Below are 27076 nucleotides of genomic sequence, written 5' to 3'. Positions count from 1 at the left end.
AGGAAAGTTTAGTTTTAAGGAATGTTTATTTAGATTTTATGATAATTTAGGTTCATTTAGTGTGTAAGTTTGTTAAAATGTTACCCGTAGAGAATTAAGATCAATCTATGTTTAATATTTTAGTTTCCATTGGAATTTCCTTATGTAAATATTGTGTTCTTTTTTTTCTTTGTGTTAATTTTACTGTTATTGAATTTTCTTTGTTTTATTTTATTTTATTTTTTTTACGGTTTGCTGTTTCCGTGTACATAAACAGCGTGGCGCCCATTTTTTTTTTTTTTAATTTAATATTAAGTTCAATATTCTTAATTCATTAAGTAACCCCGCCCGTCTCCACGGAGCGAAGCCGGCAAATTCTCGGCGTAAGAACTCTTTGCTTGGTTTCCAAATGTAATTGAAATTTGTTCATAGAATCCCGTGTTCTTCGTTCTTCCCGTGTAGAAATGTGGGGTGTTTAGTGACCGTTAGTTAAGAAAGGTTCCTTTTTTCCTCCTCCTCGTCGTAGAGAGTTTGTTTTTATCGGTTTTTATTGATTTGATCTGTGATCCTACTGTATTGTTATTTAAATTTTAAAATAAGTTAATTGTATATGTATATGTATATATATATATATATATTTAAGAAACGCACTGTGATCACATGTACCTGAAAAACTAAAAAAAAAGAGGATTTTATTGGTTTTTAGACTTATATGAGATGCTGAGCCCCAAAAAACATAATGTACTTCTGTGCCCAAAACACCATGTTGTTTAATTTCCTACTAAGGTTTTAAAGCCCTGAAGATGTCAGTATAAAACTGTCGAAAGCTCGGCGAAAACCGTAAGGAAGTTTTCTCTGTTTTGACCTCTTCCGATGATCCTCTGAAAAGATTTCTTGTATCCAGCAGGTCGATAATCTAGTTCATCGTTACTTTTTACAAGTGTTGGCGCCAAAGTTAAGCTTGCCATCGAGGTGTAAACCAAGGTATTGGACACTATTACGCCAAGGAATATTTGAGTCACCGATTCTTATAAATTCCTTATGTATAGGATGTCGTTTTATGAATAGAATTGCTTCAGTTTTTGTGTTTAACCTGAGTTTCCATCTGTGGCAAAACCATGAATTGTATTTCTGTTTCATATACATAGATACTACCTCCTGATCCATAATGTGTCTTAAAGTGTTCATTATAACATATATGCTTGGCATTAACTGGGATACATTTCTCCTGATCGCCTTTATCAGGCATTTTAATTTAAAAGTTCTTATTAGATCTGAATTTTGGAATCATAGTGTCGACTAGCATCCAAGAACCTTATCCGCCTAAAGTTTTAACTGCTCCTTTAATGCAGGTAGGCTTTGGAGTCTTCACCTCCTTAGCCTATGAAGATTGGTAGACATCCAGGGGTTTCTCCAGTCATGCCTAAGTACGCGAGTTTGTGGTCAGCACTGAGGAAACCGACAACCTTTAGTTTTAATATTAAGATATTAAAAAAATGTGGAAGGTCCACCAACCGACGATCAAGTTATAAGTTGCAATGGAAAAAATTAACACATGTTGGATAAAAACGTCTTCCATACCCTCCAGACCTGTCGTCAACAGATTATTTTGTCAGAGCTCTTGGCAAAAAAGTAAACAAAATATAGTATTTTTTCATGAGTATATAGTATTTGAAGCCAATGGAGGTTATTTCCATGGATAACATATTATTTGTTATACTAGTTTTTCACTAATGCAAAAATTCATGGCCTTCTGGAAAACCTGGAAAAACGTCACCATTTATAATAAAAAGTGAAGCCATATTTCATCTTCTAATTCAGGAAAATATTTTGTATGAGAGGCTTTTAGTGAACCATGGTTCGAATCAGCTTTCCTTTCGACGGAGTGCAGAATTTCAAATTTCTCTTCGACCTGTGAATCCGGCCATAAAATAGAAAACATTCTCTTGCATGTGAGTAGCGAGAGGTATTTAATTAAATTCAACTACCTCCCCTGACCGGAACCGCAGAGTTTAGATATAGTGCTTCACGTCCACTTTTGAAAAGCCATCGAAGTTCTTTCAATGAAAACCTTTCAGAAAACGTTTTCTTTTAAACTACCTAAGGGAGAATTGTCCACGAAGCTGGGTGCCGGGGATTTAAACATTCCGTATCTTGATGGAGGTAAATTCTTGTTTAGAAGTTTCGTAAAATATCAATAGATATTATTTTAAAGTAGAAAAAAAACCTAAAGATTATATTTTTAAAGGAACATTGCTATGAACGAAAGAACATATTAATATTGAAAATATTTAATAACAAAAAGAAAACATAGATAATGATTTTAGCAACCAAAATTATTTACTTATAAAATAAAATGGTTCATTGTTTTTATGGTTAAATCCAGTACATAACATCTTTACAATGAAAGGAACGAAATATTAATTTAAGTATTGTAAACATAGTTTCACTCATGTTTAATCAACGTAGCCCATGTTTCATTAAGATACCTTTTACTTCGAAATGTTTGACATCGCAAGGCAAGGTGCTAGAAGTGCTCCCTCACATTTTATACTTGTTCATTACCTTACGATTTAATTTCCCCATGCAAAAACAAGTCTTTATTTAAAATTTTAATATATAAAATTGTGTTCAAAATATTTCGTTGTACAATATATAGTTTATATTAGCAATGTGCGTCTGTTTTTGTAGGCAATCTGAAGATAAATCAAGCAGAAATTGAAAAAAATACGTCATTTATATTGCTAAGACCTTTTCCTTTTTCCTATGGGTTTTGACGAGCATAAAACTTTTCCTGTCAAGAAAGAGCACTTTACTGCTGTTCTAATTAATTAAAACGATTCCTTGATATCTTGAAGAGTTTTCATCCCGGTGTCTCCATGATTAATTATTTTAATTGCCTCTGCCTTTGGGAAACTCGCTAGGTATTGATTCCCACCGGGATCCATGTGATTTGGTTCGTTTTTAATTGAAGTGCAGTGTATTTACACTAGGCAGTTCCCTTGAGTAGAAGCTGACCTTTTGCACGTCGTTTCTTCGCCGGTGATTTACAACAAATTCAATTGAAAATACTGTTCCTTTCTGAGCTGGAATCACGTCGTATGCACTGCATGATTTAAACTTTAATAACATTAAGCTGATATAAAAATTTACTTCTGCGTTTAATTTGCTCTTTTTTATAATTTTCCACTATTGTATGTGATTTGTATGAACTCAATTTATATTGTGTAGTGATTAGTGACCGTTAGTCGGTGATTATTCAGAAATTGCGAGATGCGTCTATCACACCAGACCGCATCTCACGATTTCTGAATAATCATCGACTAACGGTCACTAATCACCACACAAAATAAATTTAGTTCATACAAATCACATACAATAGTGGAAAATTATAAAAAAGAGTAAATTAAACGCAGAAGTAAATTTTTATATCAGCTTAATATTATTAAAGTTTAAATTTATTAATGTGCGGTGTTTAGTGACCGTTAGTTAATGATTATTTGGAAATCGTGAGTTGCGGTCTGATGTGATGTAGGTTTCGGAAAAATATTTTTTTTCTTTTTTTCGTTCCAACGTTTCGATCTTTTTTGAGAACATCTTCAGTGCCTGGGATTTACAAACATTGTTTAAATTTAACAAATACATGTAGGATGTGGAAAAAAGTGAATTTATACAATGCAAATAAATATTTTTTTATATTCACTCAAAGTTTTTGTTTTCTGCGTAAGTGTGCCATTCTTGCATGTCATGTTGAGAGTGCCAGTGAGATATTGCGGTTTTATGTTTATATACGTTGGACTTTGAAGGGGTGGGGAAGGAAGTCGGGATAGAAAGTCATTTTTGTATAAGGAGTCGGCGTCTTTGAGGTGAAAAGAGCTCTTTCTATACCGACTTCCTTCCCCACCCCTTCAAAATCCAACGTATATAAATACTTTGAGTGAGTAGAAATACTTTGATTGAATTTAAAAAATATATATTTTTTGCATTGTATAAATTCGCTTTTTTCCACATCCTACATGTATTTGTTAAATTTAAACAATGTTTGTAAATCCCAGGCTCTGAAGATGATCTCAATAAAGATCGAAACGTTTGCATCATAAGGAAAATGTTTTTCTGAAACCTACATCATACCAGACCGCATCTCACGATTTCTGAATAATCAATTTATATTTTACAAATTATTTTCTTACTAATTTATCAGTATTTCTTTAGCATTCTATTACTAAAATAACGGATATTTGATCTTATAAAACGATTTAGTGTTATTTAGAAAAAATTATGATCGTTTTCCTCTTTGCCTGACGTTTACGGATATTGAGTGAGAAAAGGCTGTCATGGTAAGCATCTAAATTCTTTTTTTATGGATCATGCCATTAATTCCACTCCATTAGGAAAAGCCGTTTGTTCTCTTCAACAAAATAAGACACCTAAAACGACAAAAACACAGGCATCACGAATCAGTAAAACTTGCATTCATGATACGTATTGAACCACTAAAGATACTCACATATCTCATATATAGATTTTTTAGTTTTGATGAATGTGCCAAAATGTTCGTAATATTCTTTGTTCAATGACCTCCTTCTCATCAGCTGGCACTTCTTATCTTGTAGTAGGCACTTCTGTATCTAAACATTAAGCGGTAATTGTTTTATTAGTGGGCATTCATATATTAGATGTTTTATGCTTTGTTCTACTGGAAAATTTGACGTGCAAAACCATGATGAGGATTCCTTCAGATGAAAGCGGAAAAAATTGCTGTTGTTTGGACCGTGTTCAGTTAAGATGTGGGTTGGTGGTGCGGATAGTTGGATGTACTGTTGGAATCTATCGGCAACTTTGAGAGAGAACTTTTTTGTCTGCCTTCCATTATTTGTACTTCCCCAAATATTTTCCCATTCTGCTAAACTCTCTTTGAAAAGCTTATTTATAATTGGTGACTTTGTGAAATGGTGCCAATAATAAACTTTCGTCAGTAGATGCTAATTTGTTTATCAGCCTTAACCCAGCCTAGTTGTACATTAACATTCTGTTTCACCAGAATTTGAATAGTTTTCCTTATTTGCTCAGGCAAAAAACCATGATTATCATAATTAATAATTGATCCTAAAGACATTGAATGTCACTTAAAATGATAAATTTGGCAATTTCCTCTTCTGCTTTGTTATTCATAAACCATTGCAAGCTCTTTAGAATGGCCAAAAGTTCCGACGTGCATGCACAAAATGCAGTCTGTATTTTGCTTCAAACATTTTCGAACCATTCTTGAAACAGAAAAAAGCACTACCTACACCGTTCTCTGATTTGCTTCAATCAGTATAGACATATATATCGGCCATTTCGGTAATATTTAGATACCGGATGTCAATAGCATCTGCAGGGTGTTTCCACTTTTTATATTGCAGTGGTATATTATATGTTGTGCCTTGAAGCTCATCGTTACCATTCTTCACTATTTCGTATATTTTTTAAATTGAGCCTTTTCTTTAAATTTTCAATAAGTAGTTATAGAAGCTATTCCTATAAGTAGTAGTAGCTATAGAGTAAGGTCATTAAATAAATAAGTTAAATAATACAAATGTTTTAATAATAGTATGCGTTTGTAGTTTGTTTTTAACAGCACCGGAGTTTAAAAATATTGTTAACAGATGAAATCGTTTTTATATGAAAAATAAAAAACGCTACATTTTCATTTTTTAATTACTCAAAATATTTAAGTTAAATAAATGTAACAATCAAAAATTTTAATTATTCCATCGGTAAAACTCTTCAGAAAAGAGGATTTTTGACAAATAAGAAGTATGTAGAAAATAATCGCTCTACTATTACATGTCTTTAATAAATTACGTCAATTTTCCACCCTCTCAATCATAAAATCGATATTTCTAATCTTGCAACTAAGCTTAATAAAATGCAACTCGCACATCTGTTTTTATGAGTGTAAGAAAATAATCTATTTCACGTTTGGTGTCCCACAGATTATTCGGCAATTAGTGGAAACATTTAAAAAATGTTAGGGGGTGGCGAGCGGTTTAAGCGGAATCAGCACAATGCGAGATTTATACATCCACTGTATTTTAATTACAAATCTGCGAATGAAGGCAAAGTTTTGTATTACATTAACCGTTTGCATTTTTCTATTTTTCTCAATTACCCGGCCATGATTAACACTCACCGAAACTGCCTTCAACCTCCCTAAGGATAACGCTAAGCCCCTGGCCATGGATAACAATTAACAAGATTTTTCTCTACCGGAGCATTTCAATGGGACTTTTTTCCCTTTACTGGGTGTGAGAAATTACATTTCTTTTCAAAGCCAAAATTGCTTAGGCAATGAATAGTAAGGAACAATGCCTTTAAAAAAAAATACAAGAAAAGACTAATTTGCCTATTTATGTAAAGCATCTGGTCATTGTTTTTCTCAATTGTTTTACAGCTCACTGCACAAAACCCTTTGATGTTCAATTGTGTGTTAAATTCATTAGAGTTCGTGGTATCATTGACCGAATAACGTTTTTCAATTAATTAATCTTTATATAAGGTATTTGTTGACATAAAAAAGTCAGTGTCACGAACGGGATTCGAACCCACGACCTTCGGTTAAATACCCCGCTGCTCTACTGCTTGAGCTATCGTGACTTCGATCCACTCGGACACCAATTCCTCATCTCAATCCCACCTTTGTGTTAAATCATGATTTCTTTACACTATTCAAAAACATGAGGTAAGAAAAAAATACAAAATACAATCATTCTGCTATATTAATCCTTTGCTGTGTTTGTCTGCTAGAAACCTTTTAGCATTTCGCCTAGATATCACGGAAAATTTGAACAGTTAAACTGTATTGATGACCCAGTCAAAATTTTTATATTTTCCCAAAAAGGTCATGTTTTATTAGCAAACATTTATTATAAATACTTTTTATTCTAAATTTGATGAAATCGTGGTTTAAAAAATAATGCTAGATATTAAAAATATTTTATTTTTTAGTTATTCAAACTATTTTCGAACTGCAACAAACGTCACAGATTGGCCAATTATTTTAATTATTCAATCAATAATTAACTGTAAACAGAAATTTCAGTTAATTATTCATTTTATGTAAGGTCTTGGTTGAGATAAAAAAGTCAGTGTCACGAGCGAGATTCGAACCCACGACCTTCGGCTAAATACGCCTCTGCTGTGCCACTTGAGCTATCGTGACTTCGATCCTCTCGGACACCAACTCCCCATCTCAACCTTCAACCTTTCGAATTTTCCCTCCTTTTTGTCATTTTTCAAATGTCGTGTAATCAGGATTGCATTCTCAGCGACTTATGAAGTGGCCACGGGGATCTGTTTAGTGAAGTGATATTTCGTTTACTTATTAAATATTAATCCATTTACGTTTTAGTGATCAATTGACCAAGTTACTTCTTTCAATCAATTATTCATTCTTTGTAAGGTCTTGGTTGAGATAAAAAAAGTCAGTGTTACGAGCGAGATTCGAACCAACGACCTTCGGCTAAATACGACGTTACTCCACCACTTGAGCTATCGAGACTGTCTGACTTTTTTACCTCAACCAGGACCTAACATAGAATGAATAATTAATTGAAAGAAGTAACATGGTCAAATGACCACTAAAGCGTAAATGAATTAATATTTATACAGAAATATAAATTTCTTTATTTCAAAGCTTATATAGATTGGCAATAATTTGTTATACTTTCACAATTCATTTCCAACTAATCTTCTAACATGTAATAATAATGACTGTTTATTCAAGTTATGTCCACCATACACTCATACTGTATATTCAAATATATTAAAACTCGGTTTGTATGATTACAATTTTTTTTAAATTCACAGAGAGGAACACTAAATTGTTAGAGCGAAGGTAGGTCGAAATGTCTTCTACCATGTAGCAAGTACATACATAAATATAACAGTCAATGGCAGGTGAGGTGGAGAACCACTCTGTTCCTCCCTTATATCACATTTTATCTTGTCTCCAAGCCTCCCTCCTTTTCTCCTTTGTAGAAATCTTTTTACTCAAACTTTTTCACTCATTACCTTCGTTCCTTTATTACCTCAATTATTATTATAGCACAATGATAAAAATAAATTTTATGTTATACTTAAATGAAAGTTTGTTAACGAGGTGATTTTTTTACATTAATTGTTATATTACAACGATCCATTGTTTCATTATTAAAAAATATTCTCATAATTAAACATTGTATAAATAGAAACAATACAAAAGTACTAATTATAATATTCTGAACTTTTTCGGCCCACGCGAACCTTTCATCAAATGTTTTTGAACAGAGGGCAAAAACAGTTAATCAGTGAATTGAAAAAACGCAGTTTATTTTGTCAATTAAATGAAATGTCATTCATCCATTGGTGAATCCGTTAAATCGAGCGAATTACACATTCAAAGTCAAGACTTCTGATTGTTCAAATGAAGTCAATTAACAAGCGATTAAAATAAATTCGCAATAAGCTGTAATTCAATTTTTGTTTGTAAGTTTAAAAAATTAAAACTGTAACCAATACAAAACGTATATTCTAATTCTTTTTGTAATATTCTTTATTTGACGTAAACGTTTTTCACTCTAGTTTTTGTTGAAGTAAACAGAAAGTTTTCTATAACTTGTATTAGTTAATCATACGAGAACACCTTCAGCTTATCGAAGATCAGTGCAAAAACTGGAGGACAAGACATCGAGAAAATATACCCAGTGTACATTCACATTGAAGAAACTGTCTTTCCCTTCACTTTACATCAACAACAAAGAAATACCGACTTCCATTCATGTCAAATATCTATGACTTACGTATACAGCAGACGGAATTGAAATGGAACAAACACTTAAGAGATAACTCAACAGAAGACTTGGACAACTCCGAAGACTTCTAGGGCCAAAATCCATCTTGACCGGCTAAACTAAACTAGACGTATGCAAAACTTTCATTGTTCCATTTTTTTTTTTTTTTTACATATTGAGTACAATTTCCGAAACGATAGGTACCTGACACCTGATATCTAGTTGAAATAGCCGAATAGATGAATTCTCCAACTCGTAACTCGCACCTCAACTGTTTGGTGAAAATGTAAAAACCGGTAGACTTGCTTTTTCGACGTGTTTTGGTATTTTAGATGTTGTCCTAGTTTCAGAACAAGATTTACTGCGTCCACTTTGGGTAGAGTTGAACTATGGGGTCTGCCAAGACATCCAAATCCAGCGCATCTAATCTTTCCAATCGAAAGTCCTCTGATAAATGGTCAAAGCTCCTTACTACGTAACTAACCTCACTCTCAACAACGACCTCAACGATCTTTTTGTCAACGAACTGATCCGTTCCCGATTCTAAAAATTTCATACATACCCAGCCCTACTGATCGAGCCAAGCTACACATTCCCATCCAGAGAACCCGCATCTTGCCTGCCTTAATCGACGATGTTTTGCAGATTTATCGAACAACATATACAGGGTGAATTGCTACTCGTGCTACAAACTTCTCCAGTAGATTCTTCACCCTAAAATGAACAAAAAAGTTCATATTGTCCATGGTCCGATTCTCAACCATTTCAGAGTAATTTCGCTTTTTATCGATTTTGAAAGATATCACGTCCTGGCGTCGGAAAATCGTGATATCTTTTAATCTAAACATTTCTCTTAAAATCTATAAGCACCGTTGAAATCCCCGTTAATTTTTAGAGAGAATCAAAATCATAATTCCATTGAAATTTTTTAATTTAATTTAATGCCCATTTAGTATGTAATGCTTAAGAAGTTTACAAACAGCTAGAAGGTCAAGGAAGAAAGACCCAAACGTTTTGCCACCTTCATCTTCTTATTGAAAAATTAACGGGGATTTCAACGGTGCTTATAGATTTTAAGAGAAATGTTTAGATTAAAAGATATCACGATTTTCCGACGCCAGGACGTGATATCTTTCAAAATCGATAAAAAGCGAAATTACTCTGAAATGGTTGAGAATCGGACCATGGTCAATATGAACTTTTTTGTTCATTTTAGGGTCAAGAATCTACTGGTGAAGTTTGTAGCACGAGTAGCAAGTCACTCTCAAACATTAGCAATCCTTGAACCACCATTTTTTCTCTTTTTGTCATCAACATCTTGGTCTCACAACCACTAAATAAGAAAATGACGAGTGCGTTGGAAGCGTTATTAAATCAGGTAGTTTTCCTCAAATTTGCTGCCTTCTGAGACTAAAATTAGAAACTCTGGATTACTTTATACACTTTCCGATTTACACAATTTTCCACTCTTTTTGTAGTTCTGGCTGAAATAAAACACAAAAAATTAGCCCAAACATTTTGCCACCGTCATCTTCTTATTGAAAAATTAACGGGAATTTCAACGGTGCTATTAGATTTTCAGAGAAATGTTTAGATTAAAAGATATCACGATTTTCCGACGCCAGGACGTGATATCTTTCAAAATCGATAAAAAGCGAAATTACTCTGAAATGGTTGAGAATCGGACCATGGACAATATGAACTTTTTTGTTCATTTTAGGGTGAAGAATCTACTGGAGAAGTTTGTAGCACGAGTAGCAATTCACCCTGTATAGATAATGTTCTCTTGGTTGTTATCAGGGATGTGGTCAAATAAAATATTCTTAATTTTAAATCTTCGCCTAGCTTTTGGAACTTTATTGTACCTTCTTCAGGACTTGATTTTTAGTCAGAATTATATAAACTTAAATTCTTTTATTTTCATGTTTACCCTGAAAGTCACTTAGTCAATGTGGTTTTTATTTATGTTTTTCATTTTTACCGTCTGTAATTTTATATAAAACTACACTAGTTGAGAAGGTGAAGAAAAAAGCGAAAGGGTTTTCAGTGTTGACATGAAAATAAACGAATTTAAAGATGTAATGATGAATCGACCTTCTGTTGAAAAACTTGGAAAAAGGATCTTCTGTGAGGTCAGAATATTTTTTTCCGGTGGCATTCCTATCAAAGTTGTCAGTTACACTGTCGACTAAGGTTTCAATTTCTACAATCATATCTATAACAGGGAAATTTTTCACATTATATGGCAAATTGAAATTTTTATATAGGCCACATATTCTTTCGTTTGTTAAATTCACTACATACTTATTAACTGAATTTACATTTAAGTTCGGTGTTTGTTGTAAAACCAAATTGCTGAATTTGTTGTTAAGTTTGCCGTTTAACCTATTAAATTTTTTATTAAAAAACCTCTTCGGGTTTTTCAGGAACGAGTCCACTACGTTTTTGGGAGATTATTATTTATCATTGGATATTTTTATCTCTCTGTACATTAACCCTACTCAGATGTTTTGATTTCTAAGTTTAAAAGTCTGTTGTGACCTCACAGAAGGTCCTTTTTCCAAGTTAAAAGAATTTAAGTTCTGACTAAAAATCAAGCCCTGAAGAAGGTACAATAAAGTTCCCAAAGCTAGAAGAATATTTACAATTTGAAAAAAAATTATTTGACCACATCCCTGATAACAACCAAGAGAACATTAATCGACGATGACTTCAAAAAACGTTCGTCCCTAAATCCCTCACACGGAGTGCCAGCATTGGCTGGTTTCTCATGGCATGTGGTCTCTAAGTGCAGCGCTGGCATTAGTGTGTGTGTGGTGTTTAGTGACCATTAGTTGATGATTATTTGAAGATCGCGAAATGCGATCTGGTGTGACGTAGGTTTTAGAAAAACATTTTCTTTATCGTGCCAACGTTTCGATCTTTATTGGGATCATCTTCAGGGCCTGGGATTTATAAACATTGTTTAAATTTGACAAATACATCATAAAATACAATAAATATTTAAAATAAAAATAAAAATAAAAAAATCTTATAAAATTGTCGTGGTGGGATCAGGACAGATGTTTCAGACCTTTTGAGATGAACTACAAATAACCAACAGCAATTAAATACAAATGAACACCTTTTTTTTCTATTTTTTGAAAAAATAAAAATGAACAAAACAGAATAAATTTCCTTTAAAATTAAAATAAAATAATATAAAATAAGTATCTTTTCTATAATTAAAAATGAACGATACTGATTAAGGCCTTTTTATAAAAAATTAAGAAAACAAAAAAACATTGTGCCGGCAATAATAAAGAAAATCAATTGACAAAAGTGAACAAATGAAAATAAAATGTTCTCTGGACAAGTGATTACCCTGCAGCTCGTTGAAAGTCCAAGGCAAATAGTTGTCGAACTCGTGTGAAGCCGGTTGTGCAGTCCGACGTCCAGAAAGATCTCTTCCCTCCGTAAAAAAGGCCGCTGAATCCAGAAAACGTCCACTTGTCGTTCCCGGGGGAAAGAAACGAAAGCGCTAACCACAAAAAAAGACAAGCCACCTCTCTCGTCGCCACGCGTTCATCGTCTGCCGGAGCCGCCGCGCATCAAGCGAACTCTCGTGCACTCGCGCTCCAATTTGAAAATGGTTATAACATGTAGGATGTGGAAAGAAAAGAATTTATTCATTTCGAAAGATTTTTTTAGATTAAAAAAATTTCTAGAAATGTATAAATTAATTTTTTTCACATCCTACATGGTTTTGTATATTTGTATAATTTAAACAATGTTTATAATTCCCAGGTCCTGAAAATGATCTCAATAAAGAGCGAAACGTTGGCAAGATAAAGAAAATGTTTTTCTGAAACCTAAATCACACCAGACCGCATCTCACGATCTCAAAATAATCGCTGGCATTAGTGTTAGTGTCGTGATTGTGTGAAAAATGTTATGTGATCACATTTGTAATATGTACTAATAAATATATGTATTTTGTTATTATGATGAAAAATTATAACAACAAGTTAAGTAAAATTTTATAGTATTATTTTTGGGCTTAGAATTGTATGATAAATTAAAATTCTTCGTCAACAGCGTAAAATTGTTTAATGCCCATGTCAATCCCGATCAAAATGATAGTATGTCATAACCTAGATTCATAATTGTGATCGTTTTTTTTTGTAGAGAGATTCTGATCTATTTGTAGTAGAGCAATAATTTAAAAGGGTCCGAGTGAGGCAATTTGGCGGTAAAAGGCAGGATACAAATAAGTCAAGTGGAGACCGTCCTATTGAACTGCTTAATGGTTTCATTCGTGAAGCATTGAGTGCCGGGAACCGTTCCCATAAAGTGGAAGGAAAAAAGTGTTGGAGCTACCGTAATTACTCAGTTCCCTTCATGCAATTAGCAGAAACTCGCTTCGGAAATCAATCAAACGTCGCTAAATGAATACAAGACGAGCCGGCCGGGCCGCGAGGGGAGGCAAAGGGAAAAATGGTTGCTTTCACAAAGTGTCTTTATGTCATTTCCGAGGGCTTAACTCTTTCCCATTAATGAATTAGCCGATGGAAACTTGAAAGCTACTCGGTCCGGGTTTTTTTTCAAAAGTTAATAATCAAATCGTACCGATAATCTACTTAGATTGAAAATACACTTGTAAAGGCAGTAAAACTCTTTTCATTTGTGTATGAATGAACTGAACTCTTGAATTGATTTCTTTATTTTTTTAAATATAAGAACTATCAAAACTTTAACTTATTTAATGAGTACAACAGAAAATACCAATCATTTTTGTTAATTTGCTTTGCTAAAGCTAGTAGCAAATGACTAACAAAAAACCAATAATTGTACAATCTAAAACTACTTAAATACTGTTTCTTTAATTTTTCATTAAAAAAATATTCAAAGCAAATATCACTAAATCTGCTACGTTAACATCAATATAAACATTTTTTGTGATTTTTATTGTAATAGTAGGGAAAGAGGGAGGGCCTCCTGGGGTTTTCATGTCGGCAACGTTTAATTAGCACGGCATCGTTAATGCCTCATAAATAAGCTGGGATCGATCGAAATAGAACCAGCGTTCTATTAGGTCGGGCTGGGAGTATAAAAACTGGAATTTCGGGTTACTTTTTGTCTCAACTGGCAATAAACACGGTGAGCTTATGATGAAGAACGGAATGGGAAGAACTTTCTACGTGGTCAGCTCTTAGGGGATCGTTCTACTATCGTCACCTATTTCCTTCATATTTATTCTTATTTTCAACATTTTCATTTTCGTACAAACTGCGTCGCATGATTGTCTCAGAAAATATTCTTCCCGTGTTTCATCGACATTTTTTACTATAGATAACAACTGCTTTATAACAAAATATTGTTGATATATAATAAAAGTTACGCATTATCCTAAAGCGTAAAGAAGGCTTTTCAATACAGATATTATTGCGCAGTTTAATTTAATTTGTTCTTTTCACTTTCAGCATTAAATACTCATATTTGTACCGAGAATAAGTAATTAACTTACTCTTCGTTTAATTTTATTAAATGTTAATCTTCTCGTTCTTTTGGACAATTTTCTCGTTTTATCAACAGTTTAATTCTTCTTAATTTATCTTTTATTCATTTTATTTCATTTATTCTGTTTAATTATTTAACCTGTTTTCATAATTAAACTAAATAATTAAACAAATAATACTAATAATTAGAAACGTCCAAAAATCGTAATTAAAAAAAAAGCCTTAGTTTATACATATGGATCAAGGGATCAATTTAGAACTGGGGCAGCATTCGTTTGCAATATGTTCTCCTTACAAAATTTCTGTAGCAACTGCTGAACTTTATGCTTTAAATAAATGTATTAATGTAATAGCTCCTGCAAACCACGAAAACCTGATAATCTGCACGGACTCAATTTCTGCATTATTAACTATAAAATATATATTACAATTAATTAAGGTTTTTAGTTGAGATAAAAAGTCAATGGCACGAGCGGGATTCGAACCCACGATCTTCGGCTAGATACGCCACTCGGACATCAACTTCCCATCTCAACTCCACCTTTTGAATTTTCCCTCCTTTTCGCCATTTTTCAATTAGATTCAATTTAATTGGTCAAGTTGACCACGAAATTAGTGAATATAAAATATATTTTCTCCTTTCATCCTCTTGTTCAGAATATTCTATGTCTATTATAATTACTGTAGAACCAAAATATCAAGGATCTTTTCCTCTGGGCACATGGGCAGGTATAGTTGGAAATGATAAGCGGATAGAGCTGCAAAACTTGTTAATGATAGTGAACGGCCATGCTCACTATTACACACCCCAAGTATGGCTATCATGGCAACCATGTTGGGACGTTAATACAGACGCAAAATAAAGAAAAATCAAACCCTCAAGTCAAATCATAGAGATCCTTCTTTCGATCTTATAACATGAAACGCAAACTCGTCTGCGAATAGGGCATAAAAGGTTCACACATGGCCACCTTATAATCGGGGAAGACGCCGCCATCTATGCCATGTGTGGAGAGCTGGTTCGGCGAAAAATATTCTTACAACATGTAAAGCATACGAAGAGGACAGAAAAAGCTTTAATATACCATATCGTCTTCTGGAAATTCTGGGTAATAATTCCATTAAGATTGCCAACTTAATTGAAATTTCTGAAGAAAGCCAATCTATTTCCAAAAATATAAAACGGATAATCAAATAAATTAACAGAAGTGTAACGGTAATGTTAATTCAATAGAAAGATGGGTAACGTGATTGTGGCATAGGCAGAGGGTCGGGGTGCTCGTTGATCGGTGGGATCTTGGGCTGTACAGGGGGTTTCTAGTGACATAATAGGCCCCCAGATTGGGAAAGAGGATAGTGGCGTTGCATGCACATCCTTCTGAATAATGTGTGTAGGTAATTGAAAAGAAAAGGTGACCTGAGCTGTATGCGACCGTCGGCCCCGTTTTCGTGAGGCCGGTGGGGTCCCATACATTCTTACATCGTCACCCATGTACTAATCACAAATACGACCTCTATCAAGGAGGAAAATAACCCATATAGTAGTTGACACCCTTAATAATAAAATATCTTTGAAATAAGGTATGCAATACTACACCATAATATAATATATACAATAATACCACAGGTATGAGGCATGCAAATAGATTTATAGAAGGACCATCCGCAAAACTTACAAATAAATTATTGGAAGGCAACCGCAAGCGAACTAGGATTCTACTTGGACTCCTGACTGGGCATAAGGTTTCTAAATACTCGGTCGTCCTGAAAAGGCCAATGAGGCTTTTTAACGCCCGTACCGAGCCCTTTGGTCATACCGGACATTTTGATTCTAAAAATGAGGGATGGCGCACCTCCCCTCGCGACCGGACGTGTGTTATGGCCGCGAGCTTTGGTGTAGAAGCCGCCCCAGCACCGAGGGGCTAAGACTCACTCCCCGCTTACCTATTGCGAATGGTTGGGTCCGCATTAAGCATCAAACCGTATGCCGCGCGTAAAAGGCTACCCAATGGGGCTGAAATGCATCAGCCTGGTCTCCCATGCACTCCCTAGATAGAGAAGGCCGTGGTTTCGTTTAAAGTGGAATTGCTAACCACCCCATAGAGGAGACTGCCTTCGGTAAAGGACGCCATTCGTGTAGGCACCACCGACCACTATCCGTTCGCGTCCGCCACTTCTCACGCATTCGAGGGGCGATGCGACCATCCCTATCTCTTGTCTGGGCACTGCCACTTAAAAAAGTTCATGCACCGGAGGAGTGCAGACAGAATAAACACTGTGCAGATACTGCCAGGAATAGGAGGAGACCGCAGAGCACATTCTATGTTTCTGTGAAGGTGGTTCTGGCAACTAGGACAAGAAAAACCCCAAGCAAGATCCTACACCAAGGAACCGCTGGAAAGCTGTGCAGGCTGATTAGCCTGAAGCAGCAAATGAGTTATAAATAACGGAGGAGCACAATAGATCTATTCAGGTCGAGGTGAAGTAGGCCTTGTGGCCGCCTCTTTTATCCCTATCCACTAAGGTATACAATAAAGAAATTTTTCATCTAAACTGTTCAAAAATGAATAGGAATATTGCCGATTTTGTACTATTTACTTTCCATAGCATTTTAATTTTATTTTTATTTGCGTTACAATTTATTAGGGATTATTATGTATTTTACTGAAGGAAAAGTTAATTAAGAGATTTTGAAAAATAACGCAATAAAAAGTTTTAATTCCATAATTTTGTTTATTGGACACAATAATTTTATTAAACAATCGCTACCGTTTAACGTAACCGTTTTTAACGTTTACCGTCTTCTGTTAGCTAAAACCTCTTTGACCCTGCTAGGTGTACTGTTAATAAGGTTATAGCTAATTTCATAATGGATTCACTCTATAGATATTGCGACGCTGCACTCAGTGCCTGCGGATGGTGGTCGAAGAGCCTTCTCTATAATGCATCCCACGTGTGCTCAATTGGATTGAGGTCGGGAGACAATGGGGGAAGAGGCATATTGGAAATTCCCCGGTTTTCTAAACAGTGATGAACAACTCTGCCTCTATGCGTTCTGGCATTGTTAACCGGAAAACGAAAATCCTTGCCAATGAAATCCCTGGTTTGATGAGGGATGATAATTTTTTGGGTATCGGATTTTGTACGCTCACTTCCGCTTCGGTGCCTGGTATCACTAGACAGAAACGTAGCTCACCAATAAACATAACAGCATTCCAATTGGTCTTCTTCATTTTTAATATCCACCATCATCTTTTTGTAGTTAGTAATTTATACAAAATTACGTGAAAATTTCTTCCTGATCAAAGAATTTCAAACGAAAACTGACATAATTTTAAGTTCATCCTGATGTACTAATGCTTTCTAACGGCATAAACGTAGAAATGATTATCGCTGCGCGGCTTTAGGCCACGGTAGCAAGGGTCTTAGCCGATCCAACATTTAATAAATATTTCAAACTGTAAATACTTCTTTGTATCTTTTATGTGATATGTGTTATGTATTGGGACAAATATTTACTAGCGTACGTGGACAGTCTTATCATCAATAACCTCGAGGCAGATGAAGTACATTGAGGTGGTGTGATGAATTTCGATATATGAATGTAATTTATTAGCGTGAATGGATGAGCTTATCCCCAATTACACGGACGAATATCAAGTATTCTCTGTAGTGTAAAAAAATTGCGCTGTGTGAATGTAATACTTTAATATGAATAAGAATGGAGGGCTTATCTCCAATTATCCCGAGAAACGAGTATTCTGGGGTAGTACGAATAAACTGTGGTATGTGAATGTAAATTATATTGTGTGGTGTTTAGAAACGTTAGTTAATGATTATTTGAAAATCGTGAGATGCGGCCTGGTGTGACGTAAGTTTTATAAAAACATTTTCTTTATCGTGCCAACGTTTTGATCTTTACTGATATCATCTTCAGGGCCTGGGATTTATAAACATTGTTTTAATTTTACAAATACATGTAGGATTTGACAAAAATGAATTTATGCATTGCTAGAAATTTTAGATTCAATCAAATTTTTTTTATTTTTTTATTTTTTTTTTAAGGGTTCACAACAGCAGAGATTATATCAACCCTCGGAGTGCCGGTGTTTTTGAAAAAAAAAAAGCCCATTTGTAAGTATGTCGAATTCGAATGCAGGGCCGCTGGATTCGAACCCCGCACCTTCACCTTACAGTGGAGCGCCTAAACCGTTGCGGCCTCCTCAAACAAATACTTGGAGTGAATACAAATACTTTGATTAATCCTCAAATTTCTAGCATTGTATAAATTCATTTTTTTTTCAAATCCTACATTTATTTGCAAAATTTAAACAATAATTATAAATCCCAGGCCCTGAAGATGATCTCAATAAAGATCGAAACGTTGGCAGGAAAAACAAAATGTTTTTTTGAAACCTCATCACACCAGACCGCATCTCACGATCTCCAAATCATCGTAAATTAAAATTATGAAAGTGGGAAGCAAATTAATAGAAAAGATAAATGGTGAAGTGAGTATCCTGTTCAATCTTTCCAAAAAGATAGTTCCTCTCACTCTAGTTGAAAGCAACATCCTATGAGTGGGAACTATCTTTTTCGAGGGATCTAACCAGGCTACCAAGTTTTATTGTTTCTTTTTTTATATATTTTGTGCGTGTGCTTGTGTTTGTTATTTGTGTTGTTTTACCCATAGAAAAACCCTGAGGTACAGAGAAACGAGCAATAGTAGAAAATAAAGACTCGGTTAATCTAATCGGTCTAATCATAAATTGGCTTGAAAAACAGTAAAAAAAATAGAAAGATTAAAACGAGAAAAAGGCCGGAAACAAAGAGTATAACTAAGACCAGCGAATACCAACGTAGTAGTTTGCAAAATATATTTGACTGGCCAAATTCATGATCCAAGCAATTCAATAAATAAATGCATAATAAAAGCCAGAGACTTACTACTTTATACTAACCAAGAATTAGATTACTCTCTTAAAAGAAAAAAGAAAAAAAAAAGAAAGAAAGAAATATAAAATAAATATATGCTGTTGATTGTGGTTAAGGCCTCAACCCTAATAAACATCATTAAATTGTGAACTATAACATTCTTTAAAGTTTTCAAAGATTCATAAATTCTAATTGCAAATATTACTCAGATATTTACTATTACAGAGACTTTTCTATGCTAGCCTAGAATCAGGATAATCTTCAAGATATAAATCGAACGCATCTCAATCCTTCAAAGTTATGTAAATGCATAAATTCTGCTTTAAATCATCAAAAATTAGTTAGATGCTTAGTTATTAAGTTAATTTTAACTTATGTTAATCTTAAAGATGTACGTCGACCATCGTAATGCCCATGACCATTAAATTTTTTAACTAGCAATCTATGAAAAAAATTGAACTAACAGAATTTCATCATAAACAAAGGAAGTTTTTGTTATTATATTTTAAATTTTGACGTGATAATTTGTATTGGGAGAGGAGTGTACAACTTATTATTACATTTTGTAATTGCTCAATATAAATTATTGTTATTGATAGAAATATTTCGTAAAAAAAGAGACCTGAGCAACCATTAAAACTAAGTTATTCAGATATCGTGAGATGCGGTCGGATGTGATGTAGGTTTCAGAAAAACATTTTCTTTATACTGGAGAAATACTTTGATTGAATATATAAAAAATATATTTTGCATTGTATAAATTCATTTTTCCACACTCTAAATGTATTTGTTAAATGTAAACATTGTTTGTAAATCCCAGGCTCTGAAGATGATCTCAATAAAAGATCGAAACGTTCGCACGATAAAGAAAATGTTTTTCTGAAACCTACATCACACCAGACAGCATCTCACGATATCTGAATAACTATCTATTAACGGTCACTAATCGCTACACACTAAAACTAAGCTTAACTTTAAAATAATCTTTTCAAATGGGGTACAGCCTCGGATAAAAGAGATTCCGGAGATTTATAAGGAAAATAAAAAGCCAACTTTTCCTGCTCTTTACAATTTGTAAACACTTTATACCGCCGTGGGGACAGCTCCCAGTAGTAAATTAGGTAAGTTGAAGATGGGATGTGATACGGTTGGTTGATCGAATGGGAGCCTCGGTGCAGGTAATGTCATTTCTTGATGACCTTTTGATGCCCAAACTTCTATCAAGAAAACTTTCTGATCCCTTCAACTCCCCACCACGGAAGGTCTCATTGTGAATTTATATAGTTCAATTTTACTTCGGACCTTCTTCTTATAGCTGCAAGTAAGCGGTGGTCTCGTAACGATTCCGATAAACCACAATTTCACAATTAAGGCCGAATGATGTGAATAAATTGGCCGATTGATGTTTTTATCATAAAAAACGGAAAAAAATGAGTCCGTCTGGTGATAATTTCTATTATTGAAAATGGATTTTTGGTCTCGTCTTTTAGAAAGTTTGGCAAGTTTTCACATTAGTGTAACTACAGAAATACTAATAAGATGATTTTAACGAGCTTTATTAGTTACAGAAAATTGAGTCTTAACTTAAAACTTTTTTCAAACTATTTTCTTTTAAGTCAATTCAAACTGACTTTATAACTTTATATCTACTTCACTAAGAGGCAAAAAGGGACCACCCTCGTTTTTTAATAAGTACTTGCAATCATTATAATTTTTTCTCGTTTACTAGATATTTCTAAAGAAAAATATAAAATATAGTTAAATAAAAAAATTGAACTAAATAAAACAATTTTGCCCAAAATGTTACTATGATAAAGCTCTTATCTCCTATCTTATAGTACGCTCCTTTATTTATTTAATCAAATTTACAGTAGGATTAAGATGTTATGAGAAAAATGTGCGGAGTCTTTATGAAGATAAATTGTGAAAGATTGAATTAATTGAAAAGTGAAATATTTTTAAAAATCTATGGGCAATTTTTGTCAGCTCAGTGACAAGATTAATGCACTAAACACATACAACCATATCTGAAAACCGAACCCAAAATTGATTACAATAATGAACAAAAAGGAATGAAATAGAATAGAATTTCATGCACTTTTTGAATATATTTGTCAAATTATCATTAATCTTTGTTTCAGAAAACAATGACTATTTTTTATGTTTTTTTCACAATGTTTATTTTTTTGCATTAGCTCTAAACAACCTAAAAGCACTGTCTAACTATATATTAAAAAAGCCAATGAACAAGTTGAACGAAACAACATTCCCAATGGTCGTGACTGGGCTATTGTTTGCAAAATGAAAGAAGCAGTTTGAAATACTGCCTTAGAAAAGTAATATATTTTCTCGTACACTATTCACAATAGGGAGGGTGTTACGGTAAGCCGGGGGGGGGGGGGAAAGAGTGGCGATTTACATTCTAAATGTTATATATATTCATCTTATTTAAGACTGTTTTATAACTCCAGCCATATCTAATATTTTTTTCTTTCCTTTCAATTTGAAAAAAAAACGGAATCTATTGAATAAATACAGAGAAAAGTGGTGATATTTTTTGTAACAGATCACAGCTTGTATCTTTTAAAATCGTTTGTTTTTAGACAATATATTTTTAAATGTTATCTATTCTAATTATGCTGATATGGTATAGATTTTTGGTGTTGATTTGACCTCAACAAATCTCAAAATAAAACTCAAAAAAACTTTTAAAAGTTACAGCGGATTTTTATTTATTATGATTCGCAGTTAATGCATCTTAGAAGAAGATTTTTAGCATATTTAAAAATAACAAAATAATACTTGTAATGGCATGATCTAGTCGTCTGCCAGTTGACCCTTACATATTTACATTCAAATAAAACTTAAATTTACATACAAATTACAAACTTAACATAAAATTATCTCTGCAATTCAGCGCATCTACATATATCTATACAAACTAAACCAATCTTTCCCATTTAACAGTTCTATATACTCACGGAATGTCAAACGACATCTGTGGAACCAAATTAACCTAACGTTCTCCAAAGTTGGACAAACTGCCAAAAAATGAAACAAATCTTCCACCGTGTTTAGTTTACATATATAGCATGGTTGGTCTCTTTCCTCCAGCCAGGCTTAAAATTTAAATATAATAATTGACCTCTCGCGCGAAAAACAACCTTGATCAAATTCCAGTTATATTCCTTATACAAGTAATTGTTGTCCCCAAGATCATAGTTCAATTTCTTGTATATTAAATGGTATGTAGAACATTGCACTTTTCTTAAACATTCTTCTTTATGATGAGTTTCTACTGCCTGCAATAATTGTACTGCCCAAATTTTGAATTCTTTCGCATCTGTAAAATTTATACGAGAACTACAGTTCAGTCCGGATGACAACACTTCCAATTCTTTAAACAAAAAAAATTTTTTTTTATTATCTCCTGAGCAAGAAGGTAGGGCAAACGATCTTGTTTCAGACCCAAAACCCGCTGTATATAATTTAAATGACTCCTCAACGTATACACAAACAAAGGTCTTAAGCCTAATTTCAAATAAAGAAAATAACTTGGTGTATAATAGGGAGCGCCAAACAACTTCTTAATAAAAAAACAAAGAAGTTTTTCTACCACGTCATACTGATGGTAGCCCCATACTTGTGACGCATAACACATCACAGCCCTAGAAGCGTAATTAAAAACCTTAAATTTACTTTTTAGAGGAACATCTCCTCTATTGAGAATACCGTTCCAGGTTATATTAAATCCTTGTTTAGCAACCCTAAGATTATTGGCCAAATACTTTTAAAAGTTACAGCGGATTTTTATTTATTATGATTCACAGTTAATGCATCTTAAAAGAAGATTTGTAGCATATTACTAAGTTTTATTGTAAAAATCAAATAATAAAGCACCAAAAAAATTGTGAATTTGAGAGAGTTGGACAGTACGTTCGGTTTTACAAAAATTATATATTCTTGTAGTATCTTAATGTGTTTAGTGTTTTTTTAACAGTAGAAGTAATCGAATAAATAACACGAAACTTTAAATTGTAAATTAAATGACCGAATGGAGTGTGTATTGCCTATACGATAATTTTTTTAAATTCGAATTTTACAATTTTTCTATTAGTTTAAAAAAGAACTTTAATTTGTTAAAAAACGGAAAAGTTATGAAACGATAGTTTTTCAAGCAATTTTTCAAAAACATAGGAAAATCTAATTTTATCGGATGCAGCCCAACTCCGTAATCGAAATAAAGAACTAGGCATATCGCTTTCTCTAATTTATTTCAGCCTTTAAAATTATACATTTTTATTATTGGGTTTTCTTAAGTTCAATTTTTTACCACACTTTTTTGCTTTTTTTTGCTTTTTTTTATTGTATTGGTATCTAGTAATAGTGTATAAATAAGTAATTAAGAAAAGAGTGGAGAAACTACCCATTGGTAGTACTCCTAACTATTATTTATTCAATTCCATTGTCAATGGATAGAAGATCCCGTGGCCATTGTCTTTTTAGTCGGCGAAGAGGGTTGGAAGGAATTCGTCGGGATGAGAGGATTTGAATTTGAGGATTTATAGTGGTTGGGAGGTTTGTGAAAAATTTTTGGTAACGGGAATGGATTACATCATGGACAAAAGGAATATTTAGATCTATATGGGTAGTGTCGTTGGACACATAAAAGGGAGCATTAAGGATTTTTCTGAGGATGATGGATTGGGCTCTTTGGATGCGTAGGATATTGGAATGTTTGGCTGAACCCCACACTTCCAGTCCATAAGTAGTCTTTTGTTTAAGGGAGGTAGGTTAGAACGCTTTTTTTGCTTAATATGTATTAATTTCATTATTTTTAATTCACTAGTTTCGTGGTCCGCTTGACCAATTAATAACTTTAAGGTTTTCAGTTGAGATAAAAAAGTCAATGGCACGAGCGGGATTCGAACCCACGATCTTCGGCTTGATACGCCGCTGCTCTACCACTTGAGCTATCGTGACCTCGATCCANGGAAGTTGGTGTCCGAGTGGATCGAGGTCACGATAGCTCAAGTGGTAGAGCAGCGGCGTATCAAGCCGAAGATCGTGGATTCGAATCCCGCTCGTGCCATTGACTTTTTTATCTCAATTGAAAACCTTAATCAATTGTAAGATATTATTTTTAATAGAAGTTTCAAAATCTTGATGACTTTTTTTTTAACCTAAAAATATTTTTGCAATTAAACATTAATTTTAATTTAATGAATTTAAATTGAACTAAACTTTGAAAAATTATATACATGTAATTACAGCTCTTTGGTAGGGGCATTAGGCTTTTTTGTAAGCACCTTAACTGCCGTATTTACAAAACCAAGAAAATGTTACTTAAACTTTTCACGAGAACTTTGAAAAACTCGTAAATGGTTATCTTCTATTTTCCTTTTACTTCCCTTAAGGTTAAAATGAATAAATGGATCAACAACAAAAAGCATTCCATGTACTTTCCATCGGTTTAATCAAATTTACCGTCAAATTTACATTTACATCGAGGGAGTTTATCGAATGAAGTTGTGAAATTTTAAAGTAAACTAAAAAGTGAAATATATGGAATAAAATTGAATATCATCGTTTTGAAAATAGTGGCTTTTCAGTTCAATTTTACACTTAGGATTAATGTCTGTTCAAGGGCCCCTATTCATTCGAATATAAAATATGCGTATTTTTATAGAACCTATTAGTTAGTTAGTGCATCAATTTAATCATATTTTCGGATCCAATAGGTATTTTAATAACAATTATGTTTAAGAGATAACATTTCGATTTTGATAATTGGATTTAATATTTCGACAGTTTTACTGGCATTATTGTTAGTGTTATTGAATATAAATGGATATTATAAATATATAGGCTGCACAGACTAGGATAACCAGCTAGAGGTAACAATTCGACATTAAATGGACGAGTACAAAATACACAATTTTTTGTATAAGCCTTCTTTACGCATTAGCTCTTACCAAGTGCGTTAAAATTATAACAGGGCAACCGTCCTATGTCAAATAATACAAGATTTACACATGCGTTCCAATTTAAAGGTAAAGAAAAACGCTCAGTGACTTCAGGAAATTTTCATGGAATATTTCTTCTTCATCAGGATTTTAAAATGACCATTAATATTTCAGAAGGTTAATTAATTGCTGCCAATTCCGATGCAGAATAGGGCGGGGTTTAAATTCTCGTTCGACTAGCAACTCAGAAATGCATTATGTTTGAAACAACAAGTTTCAGCGCTGTAAGTAGATTTTCGTGTATGTTAACATTGTTAAATATTAATAATAGTTTCGAGGTCCTGATGAAAGAGAGTTATTCCTCGAAAGTTTAATAAAGGAACTGAGTGTTGTATTTTCCTTCATATTGACTTAATTACCTTTTTTATTACAAAATAATAGAATAGAATAAATTTTTATTTGTACATGTGCACAACAATATATACAATAATTTTAGAATGTAAGGAAAGTGACATTTCACTATTTCCTACTATTTACACAAATCATTTTTTTATACAAAACGATAAGATATTCCATAACAGTTCGTGGGAAAAAATTTATGTTAACAAAAAACCACAAGCAGAGGGACAAAATCATAGTTTCTGTTCATAATTGAGGAAAAGGAGAACATTTCCTCTAGAATACCTATAACATAAACTATAATCTTTTTATGAAAGGTTTTGGTTGAAATGAAAAAGTTAGTGTCACGAGCGGGATTCGAACTTGAATTACATTTCAACCAATAACTTACTTAAAAAGATTAATTAATTGAAAGAAGTAATTTGGTCAATCAGACTGCTAAATGCAATGGATTTAATAAGTAAAACTAAGTATAACTTCGCTAACAACATCCCGATGCCACTTCATATATCGCCGAGAATCGACTCCTGATTACACGATATTTGAAAAATGGCAAAAAGGAGGAAAAATTCGAAAGATTGTAGGTTTAGAAGGGCGGTTGGTGACCGAGAATCGAATCCTGAGTGCACGACATTTGAAAAATGGCAAAATGGAGGGAAAATTTCAAAGTTGTAGGTTAATATTTATTTAGAAATCGTGAGATGCCGGTCTGGTGTGATGTAGGTTTCAGAAAAATATTTTGTTCATCGTGCCAACGTTTCGATCTTTATTGAGATCATCTTCAGGGCCTGGGATTTACAAACATTATTTACATATAACAGTTACATTTTGGATGTGGAAAAGTGAATTTATACAATACAAAATATATTTTTTATATATTCAATCAAAATATTTCTACTCACTCAAAGTGTTTTTCTTCTCTGTAATTGTGCCATTCTTGCTAGTCGTAGCTCAAGTGGTCAGAACAGCGGCGTATCTAGCCGAAGGTCGTGGGTTCGAATCCCGCTCGTGACAATAACTTTTTCATTTCAACCCAAACTTTACATAAAAATATTTATTAATTGAAACAAGTAACTTGGTCAATCAGGCCACTAAATATAATGGATTTAATAAACTCTAATTGTTCATGTAAAGTTATTTTAGATAGTTGCCTATTGTATTGTGTAACTTAACAATGTATATGTTTGTTTAATTAGGGCAATAAAATTTATGAAAACCCAACATTGTGTGCGAAATAATACCGTTCTTATTTTTCAGAAACCTATAAGTAATTGTGTTCCATAGCAAAGTTAAAGTTAGTAAATAACCAAAAAAGTTTTCTCAAATTTTTCTTTGGGAAAATTATTGTGTAGGCCGACGAATATACTTGAATAATTTTATTAATAAAAACTAATGGAAAAGTTCAACAAAAAAAAAGAAAAATAAAGGAGTATTTATTATATAATATAAATATAATTTTTGATTGACGTGAGATGCGGTCTGGTGT

This window comes from Cimex lectularius, unplaced genomic scaffold (genome assembly GCF_000648675.2).
Source record: "Cimex lectularius strain Harlan isolate CLEC.00 unplaced genomic scaffold, Clec_2.1 scaffold41, whole genome shotgun sequence".
NCBI classification, from domain to species: Eukaryota; Metazoa; Arthropoda; class Insecta; order Hemiptera; family Cimicidae; genus Cimex; species Cimex lectularius.
This window is presented reverse-complemented; position numbering follows the sequence as displayed.